Here is a 14,218-nt window from a genome sequence, read left to right on the forward strand (position 1 = left end):
TCCACTGCACGGAGCCAGTCGTCTGCCTGAAGAGGGTCGGACGTGTGAGAGAACGTCGGCAGGTGACCCCTCAGGAACTCGGCACGCCTGTCGCGGGTCTGCGGTGGTGGAGGAGGCGGAGGCTGAGTGGGAGCCTGCTGAAGTGCCTGAACGGTGTTGTTCAGGGTAGCCATCATCTGCATCTGGAGATGGAAGTACTGCTCCAGGGTCAGAGGCGGAGGCATCGGAATCCCAGTACCCTGGTTGTTCTGCCCCAGGTTGTTCTGCCCCTGCTGGTCAGAACCACGCCTGGTGTTCACCATCTGATTTTTGGACAAAAGATTTCATGAGTAAGGATATTGCAGAAATAAATTCAGATGGATACGACATTTTTCTGCAAGAAAGATTTAGACATGATAAAGTAGACAGGATAGAGTGGACTGTTTTACCCCCCAACGATCTAACTCATTTTATTTATTAATTAACTTTAACATCAGAGTGATTTTCTTTAAACAAATTTTAACTACTAAGCTATGCAATCATTCAAAAATCCAAATCAAACATGTAGCATAATAACAAGCAGACAATTTTCACAACTTAGCCGAGTTTAACGCACAACTCGACTAACACAACGCGTCGCAGGACGTGCTATCGTATTATTATAAAAGGATCATTTAGCTTATACCTATGATGGTCAGACGACTTACTCTAGGCCAGAATCTACGGAGACTATTCTATAGAGAGAATTCAAGGCAAGATGAGTAAGAATTTTGGAATTTCAAGGAATATAATAGCAAAATAGTTTCAGCAGACAAGGCTGAGAGAGAAGAAGTCCTAAAACTCGACCAGTTCTATCTAGACTTTCGTCCTACAGTCGATACGGCTCTGATACCACTCTGTAACACCCGGTTTATAAAAGGACATAAACCGAGCAATCATATATGTGCCAGGATCAAGTCACACGTATATACAACAGAATGAATAATATATCACAGCACATATCACGTAAAAAGATATAATAAAGCGAGTACGAATGTTATTTATTACAATTATGACAGAATGTCTGGTACAGAGTATGCGGAAGCGTAAAACATAAACGAAGCCTCTCAGAAGTTGGACACCACAGGGACGTTGACTGGGAGACGAACGCCTAGAAGTCCTCGTAGCGCTGAGCGAACTCCCTCGCGTCGGCGGGAACTGAGCAGCAGTGGCGTATCCAAGATGAAAAAGTAGAGAAGAGGCAAGAGTGAGTACACAATTTGTACTCAACAAGTATAACACAAACTATGAGGCTCTAAGGTTGGCTGACTCAACTGCATTAGCTTTTAAGTGTTGGCAAAATTTTATTAAATCTATTTACTACGAGTTGATGAATTACCATAAACCCAGTTACATAATAATTAATCAAGATTAATCATGTTACTACTGAGAACAAAACCAAAACCACCAAGGTAACCCCGAGAGGCACCTCCCTCGTCGGAAGGAAATAACCCCACTAATCAAAAGGAGTATCTGGGCCGCTCATAACCGTGAGCATGGCTAGTATACCAGTTTTACACTCTGCAGAGGTTGCACATCTTTACCCACAAGTCGTGAGCTACGCTAATTGTTCATCACACTTCCTTAGGTGAGATGGCTAGCAAACTCACTACGAGGCCGTTACAAAGAATCTCGTTGGTAAGGCGTAACCGCGAAGAGTTGGATCGGCGACGATGGGGCCCACCTCACGGGGGTACAAGCACATGTGCGCAAACCAAGCACAGACCAAGCCGGAGGAGCAGGGACCATTGAAGCTTACCACCCTTTGCCCCACAGGTGAGTTACTCCAAACCAAAAAGACCTAATTAGTAAGCCAAGACCGTCCCATTCCAGTCTTGTGGTAGCGCTGTTGTCCCAGGTTGTCGCTTTATGAACTGGTCCTTATGGAGAGTGGCCAACCAACCACTAAGCACCGTGCTGGCCCCCTAAACCAAGTTTCTAACAAAACATATTTTAACGAGACGTGAGCCACCCAAGCACAAAGCACAGAGGACCACTCCCAGAATTAAGTTGCATATACCATTAATCAAATTAATTAAAAAGGACCATTATGTGTTATAGCGCGGCACCTAGCACAACTAACCAAAATGCAACCCAAAGGATATATATAAGATAATAAAGTGGCTAGGAAAATCCTTATAGGCATACAGAATTAAAATGCAGTATGAAAATGTATTTAAAGTGATAGGTGTTGTTCATGTTATACTTGCCTTCCTCGTACTATTCCTGCTGCTGCTCAAACTGGTTGGAAGACGGCTGCTCCGGGTACTGGCACTGGGGCTCCTCCGGTAGCTCAACGTCTACTCACGAACACATGGCCAAAAACAATGCACACAATAAGCATACAAGCAAACACTAACAAAAGCTAAGAAACAGTACATCAATACATAAAAACAGCACACTAAACTAGTCTAAAACTATTCTACGCGTTACAACGATCCCGTGGACATAAAGAACGCCTAAATCGGAGCTAAAACGCATAATCTAGGCCTAAAACAAGCTCCAGAGACCTATTTGCAAGAAAACTGGAGTTCCAAGGGGTTTCTGGGCAAAACCGAGGACTAAATTGTAATTAAACCTTAGTTCTAGGGTCTAACACGCAAAACTGCAGGGCTTGGACCGCGGGTTCTAATAGGGAAAAGCTCAGGGGTTAAAATACTAAAAACAGGGCCTATCTGTAAATATTTCTGAACATGAGTGGACTGCGGGTTGATTCTCCTAAAGTGCAGGGGCTCTTTAGCAAATGAACCAGGCCGAACCGGTATCTTTGCAGGTCGGTCGTTAGATCGCGATCGCGCGGCTCTGGTTTGATGGGATCCGGATCTAATCAGGGCCACTAGTCTCCGATCTAACGGCTCAGGTCAAAAGGGAACGCGGGCAGCGGCGCTGGGTCGCCGGAGTCCGAATTCCGCGGCGGCGCGCGGCTCTGGCTCGCCGGCATGGGTCGATCTGGCGCTCCCGGGTTGGGTTTGGCCTGGGATTTGGCTCAGGGGCTTGCGCATGGCACGGGTGATCTACGGGGGCGCTCAGAGAGGCGGTGTGGAGATGGGACATGACTCCTCGACGGCGAGGGCGGCTCGGCGGCAACGAAGCTCGCCGGAGTGCGGTGTACCAGCACCTAAAGGGCGCTACAGCCTATGATATCTTGCGCAAAAGGACCAGGAGGCTGAGGGGGTGCTCACCGGGCTCGGAAACGAAGGAAGGACCGGTGCAGCAGGGTTGGCGGCGAGCTCCGGTGGCGAGGGGGGGTGCGGTTCTCATGGACGGGTCGCAGGCGTGCAGCTCCGGTCGTCCTGGTCCCGCGGGTCAACGTGTGAGTGTTCTGTGAAGCCATAGAAGGGGTCAGGTGGGCCTGAGATGCGCCGGCGGCGAGTAATCACGGTGAGGAGCAGACTCACCGTGGCGGCGCTCCGGTGAAAAATTCGAGGGAGGCGAGGTCCGGGGTCGGGGATGGCGGCCTCTGTGTTGATTCTGGGCCCGAGGCGAAGTTGCGGTGGTGGGTTGCAGGGGTTGGGACGCAGCGTGGCGGTGGCTTCACGGCGGCGCAGATGCTCCGTGCGGCGGAGCAGTGCAGAGCGATGGGGAGGCGGCGCTCTAGGGTTCAGTGGCGGCTGCGGAGGGGGGTAGGGTGCGGGGGAGGTCGCAGCGGTGCCAATTAAAGGGCACCGGGGATCTTTGGGAAGGCGCGCACCGCACGGGCGTCGCGGTGATTGCGGCCGCGATCCGTGCGCGTGAGAGGCGGATCACGCAACGGCTTTGGCCCGGGCTTTGGGCGAAGCTTCTAGAGGGAAGGGGCGCGGTGTGGCTGGCCGGTGGTCCTCGGGCGCGCGCACAGGGCGGAGCTGGGCCACGGGACAGCGAGGGAGCGCGGCGGGAGAGGAGCAGAGGGAGCCGGCGCGGGGAAGAAAGAAGGAAGGTGGAAGAAGGGCGCTGACGGGTGGGGCCGTGGTGTCAGCGAGAGAGAGAGAGGGCGCGGGTGCTAGCTGGGCGACGGGGCTGCGGGAGCAGGCCGGCGCGAGCTGGGCCGAAGTGTGGGCCGTGCGGGGTGGGAGGAGTGAACTGGGCCCGCGGAGAGGGGAGAGGTGGGCCCTCATGGAAAAAGAGTGGGTTGGGCTGAGTTGAGAGTGGGTTTAGGGGTTTGGGTTCTCTTCTATTTCTCCTTTTCTATTCCTAATTCAAACAAACAAAGTTTGAATTCAAATACAAATTTGAATTCAAACCACACTCAAATAATTAAAACTATGCACCAGTATGAATGCAACAATAAGATTTAAACCTAGATAAAGTTTTAAATACTTGAGGAACAAAAATTAGATTAAATGCCATTCTAAACACAATAAACCTTAGAAATTTAAATAAAGCCAATTAAATTTATTAATAAATGCTGGAATTTAAACTTGGGTGTTACAGGGTGTGACCTTTTGTCTTTCCTAGATGCATACTCTGGTTTTCACCAGATTCAGATGTCTAGAGAGGATAGGAAGCATACTGCTTTTGTAACAGTGGATAGACTTTATTGCTATATTGTCATGCCATATGGTCTGCGGAATGCCTTACCCATGTTTGTACGAGCTATGAACAAAATTTTCTTGTAATCTAATTAGAGATATTGTTGAGGTGTATGTTGATGACATTGTGGTCAAGACTACGGTAGGGTCAACACTAGTTGAGGACCTGTCCATTGTCTTCGACCGACTGCGCGCCACACGCACGAAGCTGAATCCCGAGAAGTGCATTTTCGGCGTCTCGGCAGGGAAGCTGCTGGGTTTCCTGGTCTCACATCGAGGCATCGAGGCAAACCCAGCCAAGATCGAGGCGATGAGGCCTCCTGGCCGCATCAAGGACGTCCAGAAGCTTACTGGATCTCTGGCCGCTCTTAGCCGCTTCATTTCGAGGCTGGCTGAGAGGGCCCTCCCCTTCTTCAAACTATTGAGGAGGTCCGGTCCATTCTCTTGGATTGAAGAGGCTGAACAAGCCTTCCAAGAACTAAAGCAGCACCTCACCTCACTGCCAGTATTGGTGGCTCCAGAGCCAGGTGAGATGTTGTTTTTGTATCTTGCTGCGTCTGCAGAGGCGGTCAGCATGGTACTGGTCGCCGAGAGGACGAAGCAAGCTCGCCAGGGGGACACCAGGGTCTCCCCGGCCAAGGATGGTGAGCCGGACCACAGACATGGGGGTCCGGTAGCCACTCCTATGTCTGAAGGGCTGGACCCCACGCAAGGGGGTTCGGAGGAGTCTCGACCCAGTGGGAACCCAGAACCGCTGGGGGCCCAAGGACCTGACGTGGTGGACAAGGGCGAGCCGGACCCGGTGGCCAGGGTCCGGACCATCCAGAAGCCAGTCTACTACGTCAGCGAAGTCCTCCACGAGGCAAAGGCCAGGTATCTTGAGACGCATAAGCTTATCTATGCCATACTCATTGCGTCCAGGAAACTGCGCCACTATTTTCAGGCACACAAAGTTGTCGTAGTGACCTCTTACCCGCTAAGAGCGATCCTGCACAACTCCAATGCCACGGGCAACATTGCCAAGTGGGCAGCAGAGTTGGCTGAGTTCCAGCTGGACTTCCAGCCCCGCCATGCAGTCAAAAGCCAAATCCTGGCTGATTTCATAGCAGAATGGACTCCTTCCCCAAGCAATTTTGGGGGTCCGGACCTCAACGCCGGACCCCCGGAGCCGGAAGTCAGGACACCAGTCTTCACCGAGCCCCACTGGACACTCTTCTTCGACGGGTCCGTCCGCAAGTAGTGGGCTGGAGCTGGTGTTGGCCTCATCGACCCAAACAAAGATCAGCTGAAGTACATGGCGCACCTTGAGTTCAAGGCCACCAACAACATGGCGGAGTACGAAGCTTTGATCTTTGGTCTGACACAAGCCCTGTCTCTGGGGGTCCGGCAGCTCCTGGTGAAGGGAGATTCTCAGCTAATCATCAAGCAGGTCCGGAGGGATTGCAGCTGCAACAAACCCCAGCTCGCGGCATACCTCATTCACGTGAGGAAACTCGAGAAGGACTTCGACGCCTTATAACTGCAACATGTTCTCCGCGAACTCAACTCAACAGCAGATGGTCTCTCCGCGAGAGCATCTACCTGGGCATCCGTGCCCGAAGGCGTCTTCGAAAGACGGTTGCTGAGACCTACCGCCCAGCCTGCCGAACTGGGTGAAGGGGATCAAGCTAGCACCTCGAAGCTAGCGGTCCCGGCGGCATTCCACCTGTGGTGCCCGCGCCTGGGTTGTGTGCTCTGTTGAGGATCCTGGAGACCTTATAGACCACTCCCACCTACTCAGGAAGGTCCCGATGCATGGATCTCCGAGATCCGGGACTACCTGAAAGACAATATCCTTCCTGATGATGATGTGTACGCTGAGCGCATAGTACGATTGGCTAAACGCTACGCGGTGGTAGAAGGGGATCTCTACCGCCGTGGCGCCAGCTGTGGATCCTCAGGGATTGAAGGTTGCCACTGCCGTGGACTCTCAGCCACAGAGCCTATGACAGATGCGATGAAAGGGTACTGCCGGCCATGGCTTTCTCGTCCGCTGGCGTGGATTTGCCAGAAGCCCAGACTCCGCGCCTTCGACGTCCACCCTCTCCTGTCAGTGTGGCGCGCCAAACCATTATCCTCTAGAAGCCCAGATCGAGCTCGAGCGGAGAACAATTCCAAGCAAACCGCCGCGGCACAAGCAGAAACAGGGATTGCCAACCAGCAGGAAAACATCTACTATTTCAAAAGAAAAGATCGAGATAACTTGGCGCGTCAAACAAAATAACCCGCCCCGCGGGGGGCGCGCGCGTCCGGTGGGGCGGTGACGCCCCTTGTTTTGTTTTTTGAAAGAAAGCCCCGCGTTTTGTTTATCCCTCCAGCCTCCGCCCCTTCCAGAGCAGAGAAGGCCCTCCGACCTTCGTCGCTGACACGCTCGCGCGCGCTATATAACCGGCAGGTCCGCGGCCTCTTGCCGCCACGGTTGCGGAGCCAGCGTGAGACGCGATTGCATTCGCTTCATCCATCACTTTCTTGGTTGTCTCTGATCGATTGGGCTGAGCTCCCGGCAGCAGCGGTAAGGGATGAAGGAGGATGAGCCCGGTGTGCGCGAGGCCTGTGGGCGCCGGCAACTTCGTCGGCGGGGCCAGGTGCCAGCGGCGGATGCAGGTGCAGAGCGCCCACGATGTACGAGGTGCTGGCGGTGGAGGAGACGACGGGGCCCAAGGAGATCAAGGCGGCGTACCGGCGCGCCACGCGGCGGTGGCACCCAGACGAGTGCCCCAGCGGCGCCGACCGCTTCATGGCGGCGCGGGAGGCCTACGAGGTGCTGTCCAACCCGGAGCGCAGGCGCGGCTACGACATCCAGCTCCGCTGCGGCGGGTTCGGCAACGCCGGCTACCGCGCGGCGTGGCGCGCGGGGTTCGCCGACTGGGAGGCGCAGCTGGCCGGGCTGCAGTGGCGCGCGGCGGAGCGGCGCGGCCGGGAGACGTGGGTCAGCAGGATGCGCCGGGCCGCCGCGCCGCAGTCCATGTAGGGGTGGCCGTGGCGTCGTGTTGCCCCCCACCCCCTTTCTTCTTTCCCGCTTGTATAGCGTTCGCGCATCGCGCTGTTTGTAGTGTAAGTGTAAAGGAGGTCAGGAGCTCTCGCAGTAAGGGCATGTTCTCTGGTTACTTCAAAAATAACTCCGGCTCTACTTTTCTGGTAGAGCGGATTTTTTAACGAAGTTAAAGCTGTTTTAGAAAACATTGTCCATAATACTCTTTTTTTCTTTCTATTTCTTTCTTTATTTTTTCTTACTCCTATTATCCTTCCTCGTTGTTCTCGACTCCCCCCTCCGCATCCACTCCCGCGCCGCTCACCATGCTGCCGTTGTAGTGTAGAAGACTAAACTTCGATCTTCTTCTTCATTCTCGTTATGGTGTAGAAAGCGAGATGAAGCCGTCACCCGAATGGGTTTCAAGCATATCCGCAGGGGCTCAACTCATCCGAATCAGTGGGATCATCCATCCTCTGATGCAAGTTGGAATTTCCCAACGAGCCATCCCGTTTATTTTAGAGTACATGAAGTGGAAGCAGAAACCTTTATAATAAATAATTCTACATACTCCTCGATCCATTTTAACCCTGGAGGCGCTATCGAATACCACGGCTCCATCCGGGTTCTCACGAAATGCCTAGCTAAAGATCACTGAACCAAAACAACATGACCGTTTTCTGTCACCACTCTCTATGCAAAAGGATTTCTTGTCGATACAGTGCCAACCGATATGTTTCTGAATCAACAAAGCTGAACTCAAGTTAGTAGGCTGAATAATGAGTGATGGATTGCACTGAAACAGGCAGCAGGGCCGAGTAATTTAGCGCAGCGGGGAGTTTGGGGCCTGCTCGACAAGGCAAAGCAATAATCTTTGATAGATATGCTGCCCAGGAAATCATACCATAAGATGCTGATGGAACGTAAGCACACCAACTGCTGGAGAACAATGTTATTTACCATTATAAATTAATCTCCTACTTAATACCACTGTAAACCAATCAGCTGCAGATGCATGTCAGGATATTGATGGCAAGTCAGATCCAACCAACCAATCACCATACTAGTGCGGTTCAGGATATTGGTGGCAAGTCGGCCGCTGGCCAATACTAGATACAGAGTACGTAGGATCCAATTTTAAAGTAAGGTTACGATTACTTCTAACTTCTATGTCACCAAATAAACAAGTATAATGATTGAGTTGACTGGCTACGATTAGTTCTGCATCGATAGGCTGTAACGGTTTTATCTATAAAAGAATATTCTAGAATAGTCAACTTCTAACTATTCTAACTACTAATCTAATCCCGGTTACAATTTTATCTGCTTATGTATACCGAGACATGACTATAGCAAGTAAAATATAACTCTGGAAATTGGCGCGACTTCCAAGTGTCACTAGGACACCGATTGTGTTGACATTGCTAGAAAAAAAATGATAATAATGACATCCAATTCCTGATCGTCAACAGACATCATACAATCTGTTACGGTTGCCTAGGCATTCACATCTCATCAGGGATTGAAGAAGGTTATTGCCATGGACTCTCTCAGCCACAGAGCCTACGCCAGATGCGATGAAAGGCTACGGCTTGGCATCTCCAGAGGGGGAGCTCTGCGCACTGAAGGCTCCAAGCTTATGAAAGATAGCTGCTCGGTGGCAGCCTTGGCGGCGTCCGTCCAGCGTGGCCTGTCGCTAGTGCAGCCATGAAAGTTCTCTCCATCCGTAGCAAGGTAGAGCGACGAGCAGGAGGTAGACCTGGGCATGGGCTGCCCGACCCGACGGACCCGACCCAACCCGCCCGAAAATAGCCCGACCCGACCCGACCCGACCCGAAGAGTTTGATGGGCGGGCTCGGGTCAAAATTTTTGACCCGGTATGACTGACGGGCCGGGCACGGGCTAAAAATTTTGACCCGAAACCCGAAAAACCCGAAGGAACCCGACATTTTACATAGGCCCGGCCCGACCCGACCCGAACCCGACCCGACCCGACTGGCTGTCGGGTCGGGTGCGGGCTCAATTTTACGGCCCGGCCACCGGGTCGGGTCGGGCACGGGCTGCTAGAAAAAACACCGGGCTTTTTTTGTCCCGACCCGAACCCGACCCAGCCCGGAGAATGCCCAGGTCTAGCAAGAGGAGGCCCTGCTGGCTCGCTATCGGCGACGGCGGTCGGCTAGCTGCCTAGCTGCAGTCATCCGCAGATGATCGAGGCTTGAATTTTCCATAATCTAAAAAAAAAAATCGGCGGTCAGCTACCGGAGGTGGAAAGGGGAGTGATTTTGCAAAATAGCGCCTTATTTGAATATTTGCTAAAATCTCCCGATTTGGACCAGATTATTAATCACGATCCTATTAATATTTACTGAAACCCTCTTATTTGAATCGTGGTTAATAATTGCGATCCAAATATTTTTAGGAACCTTCTAAATATTTCCATAACACCCCAGCTCGGTTGCCTTTTTTTTCAAAAAAAGTATCCCTCGTTATGCACAAGCACCTGCAGGTCACCCCGACAATGGGCTGGAATCCACGCTATACCCACCCCAGCCCATATGCAACATCAGATGATTATTTAACCCACCCCAACCTGTTAGTTGATATGCAAAATCCAAACCACACCAATCCATGATTTCCTTTCACCCCATATCTAACCAAACCAATGCTTTATCCATGGGTTCCACCCATTAAAAAACCATGGATTATCCACATGCCCCCACATGCCCCGCACACAGCATATCCACACAGGTTTTGGCGAGGGGGCGATATCATGTCGAATTGGGAGTGGATCCAAATAAAAAAATCACAACGTATGCACACAGGTTTTGGCGGTGAGTGAATTGTGCCATATGGCCATACATATGCTTACATGTGCCACTAGATACAACATAAATAAGACTCCGGCAGATAAAGCTGCTGCTGCAGGTCACTCTTATTGGGAAGGTAAATGCAGGTTTATACTCTTTTTTTACTGCTGAGCCTCCGGTTCTTTGTTCTCCATATACCTGTCAAATTCAGCTTTGCCATTTGAGTTGCATATGGTTATTCGGCCAGTATGGCCCAAGGGACATAAGGATCCCTCATTATATATATAGGCAACTTCACCAAATATGATGTTGCAATGTGGATGACTGAAGAAGAAAAATGAATTCAGCGCTGCAGTAAGCTTACCTCATAAAGAGTCTTGAATAGACGCACATGGCTGCACCAAATGAAACTGTTTGATCAATATCCATCGAGTCATAGACAGATGATTGCTGTAGTTAAAAATGTCTCAAGTATTTTTATTTCATTTACCTGGTGTCATATTGCCAGATATCATTTCAGGAGGTTTGTTCATGTCAACCGAACCCTGCAACAAATATAGCTTATCAGAGAATTGGATGATGCATGTGTAAAAAAAAACAGGTAAAGCTGCATTGTAGTCAGGCAGGGTATTGAGGATAAACATTAGAAAGATATCGGTACAGAACTTGATATGGCAATAAACTTTAAGGAGGCTCGCGAATGCCAGAACAAATTAAGGCATGGGTACTATCGATATTGGTGGCCTGACCTATAACTAATATGTAAAGCTGAAGGTTGACATCCATCTATACATACAGAATCTGCACAGCTATTCAGTTCTCACTTACAATTAATATGAAAGCCAGGCACTATCTAATCACTCACAACACAAGGTTACAAACGGGACCTTAGATAAAACTAAGTATACATGTGCCTTTTGATTTGTTTACAAGCTAAAGTCAAATATCTCCTTGGAATTAAGGTAGTACCATGCACGGCAAGGAAATTTAAAATATTTCAGCATGTTCGGCTGAAGATTCTCTAACTGTCAGTTTCTAAATGAAAGAGTTGATAGTTAGAGGGAAAGTCTGTAACCTATTTATTGCACATAATCCAAAAGATTCAGGTACGAAGTATGAAATTTGGATCCAGGTAAAAAATTAATTAAAACAAATTTCACAAGATGGCTAAACCATTCATGCCATGAGAGACAGAAAGACAGAACATATACCCTGTTCCAGGGAGATGCAAATGGAGTTATAGTTATAACATACCTAATTCCATCGGTTAAGCCCCCACCGGTCCAGCTGATTCCACCTGTGGCACATTTTGCCCTGCACCAACCCCAGCAACTTCACTTAAGATCCCTGCATCCAAAAAAAGAGAGGAACTTGCCTTAAGAACAACAACTTCTCATCTCTGCATATTTCAAATAAGAATTTGGTGATCATTGAAGGTAAAAGAAACAGTGGGTACCTTCATCGTCCTTATCCTTATCTTTATCTTGGACTATAGTGAGCCAATCTTTCGCACTAACTAAAGCCTCCAACATCTGTGGCGTTAGCGAGCCTCTTGTGTCCCCAAGAATCCTATTGCCACAACTAAAAACCGATTCAGATGATACAGTGCTGAGTGGGATAGCAAGAAAGTCCCTAGCCGGGCAAGTTGTAGCAATATGACTTCTAAGACTACTAGTGCCCGATTGAGCCCCAAGTCTCAGCCCACAATACTTGCAAACTGCCTTCCAAACGTCATCTACCATCACCAAATCTTGCTCAAAGAATTGCCATACCTTTGATCTCCTAACACGTGGTTGAGATGAATCATGCTCATCATCAGTTCCAGAGCTATCAATTGTGTGGGATGTGCTTGCAGACATTTTTGAGGTAGCTCACAATGAATTTGCACATGGGAGGCCATTTACAAAATATCCTCTAGTACTCAAATAAAGTATGATAGTTTTGACAGACGCAACATAAAACAATCAGTTGAGTTAAATGCATATTTTTGTGTACTTGCATCTTATCCAAGGATCTACGAACTAGCAAGACCCTCAAAAATTGGTGAAGGACGAATCAGCACTCGCCCAACAATATCCACACCAGGTAACTAATGAGCATCACATGCTTCCTACCCAACCAACGAGAGGGGTGCAAGCAAGATGCCAGTACATGCTTCCTACCCAGTCTAAGGCCCATACGAATCCATTATGCTATCTGCCCTGCTTGACCAAACTACTTAGCAAGACCTCGCCATCTAAAGTTGAGAAGTCTTGTAGAGGCAACGTTTGACAGTCAATCCCCGCGTTCAGTTCAGCCTTTTTTCTGAACTCAAAGGAGCCGCAGCCTACAATGGGCTCGAGCAGGAAAATAGAACGAACTCAATGAGCGAAGAGGCTAACAGCTACAAAACGCCATCGAGATTTTCCTCCGGCCTATTCAAGCCGCACCAGAATCAGTTCTTCGACCGGCCACCCCGAACACAGCCGCCGCGCAGAACGATGCGCCCAAGATACGTCTGGCATCCCACGAGAACCAGCTGACCCCAGGCCCGAGGAACCGCGTCGTGCGAACCCAAGAACAGATCAAGAAGCACGGCGATGACCACCAGCGGACACGCAACAACGAACAAGGGCCCAGGTGAGGGCCGGAGCAAGGCCGGTACCTGAGGTGAAGACCACTCCGGGGGACGGATTCTCCGGCGAGAAGGGGGAGTTGGTACTCGGTCGATTCCGGCGACGGCGACGGCGGCGGCGGCGGCGGCGCGGGAGATTTGGCTCTCGGGGAGGATTGGTAGTTGGAGCCTTTTCTTTTGTTTCACCACCCTCTGGTGTTGTGGCGGCGGCGGGCCGGCGAGGCTTGGCGACGACGACGGTGGCCGGTGGAGACGTGGCGCCGACGAGGACCCACGACCGCCTGGCGTTGTGGCGACCGAGGGTGGCGACTCGCAGGGATAGGGTTCTTTGGTTTTCCCTGGCCGTGTAATCATTCCCAATTCATGGGCTCGACCCCTTTGGAACCAAATCGTTGAGGCCCAATCCAAATCAGACCAAACTATCCATTTCAGTGTCCAACTCAAACCAAACCAATTAATATGAGAAGCCCATTTACAATCAACCAAACCAAGCCCAGAGCAAATCCAATCCATTAAAACCACTCTGGCCCAAACCATTTGCAGGTTGACGCCTGGCGTCGTGGCGGCCGAGGGTGGCGACTCGCAGGGATAGGGTTCTTTAGTTTTCCCTGGCCGTGTAATCATTCCCAATTCATGGGCTCGACCCATTTGGAACCAAATCGTTGAGGCCCAATCCAAATTAGACCAAACTATCCATTTCAGCATCCAACTCAAACCAAACCAATTAATATGAGAAGCCCATTTACAACCAACCAAACCAAGTCCAGAGCAAATCCAATCCATTAAAACCACTCTGGCCAAAACCATTTGCAGGTTGACCTACAGGCTTTCTCGTTCGCCGCCGACCGCCGGCGTGGATTCGCTAGACATCTGCGCCTTCGTCGTCCCCCCTTCGGTAGAATGTTGCCAAATCGATCATGTGGTAAAAGTGTCATATCGTTACTTCTTTTTTGGTGCTTTCTACTCTAGATCTGCCACCCCGCGCACCGCCCACGGGTGCTGCTGGCGCCACACGGTGCCCACCCTCAACCGCCGCGAGGGTCGGTGCCAGGCTGGAACGCCGCACGGCGGCCGCCCCATGTGTCGAGCCGGACCGCGGCACATGGACGCGCGGAGCCGGGCCGGAGCGCCGCCCGCGCGATAGGACAAGCGGCCGAGCCAAATCGCGGCGGCGCACGAACTCGGAAGGCTATGCTGGAGCACCTGCGCGACAGGCCGAGAGGAGCACTAGCGCTGAAAATCTTGCGGACAGGGGCGGAGA

At 50.8% G+C, this 14,218-nt stretch overlaps 1 long non-coding RNA gene and 1 pseudogene across 3 annotated transcripts; one reads left to right on the forward strand and one right to left on the reverse strand.

The window, feature by feature from the left end:
* Positions 1–7,005: 7,005 nt before the first annotated feature.
* LOC120648154 lies at positions 7,006–7,536 on the forward strand (annotated as a pseudogene).
* A 2,797-nt stretch (positions 7,537–10,333) lies between these two features.
* Positions 10,334–13,306, reverse strand: LOC120652523. 3 transcript variants are annotated; one of them, XR_005666591.1, is made up of 6 exons: positions 12,988–13,306; positions 11,800–12,213; positions 11,598–11,690; positions 10,834–10,888; positions 10,708–10,738; positions 10,334–10,541 (listed from the first exon to the last, which is right to left on the reverse strand). It is a non-coding gene; the product is annotated as an uncharacterized LOC120652523 (long non-coding RNA). The 3 variants fall into 3 exon arrangements; XR_005666590.1 differs by lacking the exon at positions 12,988–13,306 and having other exon boundaries at positions 11,800–12,791; XR_005666592.1 differs by lacking the exons at positions 10,834–10,888; positions 12,988–13,306 and having other exon boundaries at positions 10,708–10,793; positions 11,800–12,791.
* Between the last annotated feature and the right edge of the window lie 912 nt (positions 13,307–14,218).

Source organism: Panicum virgatum, chromosome 9K (genome assembly GCF_016808335.1).
Source record: "Panicum virgatum strain AP13 chromosome 9K, P.virgatum_v5, whole genome shotgun sequence".
Taxonomy (NCBI): domain Eukaryota; kingdom Viridiplantae; phylum Streptophyta; class Magnoliopsida; order Poales; family Poaceae; genus Panicum; species Panicum virgatum.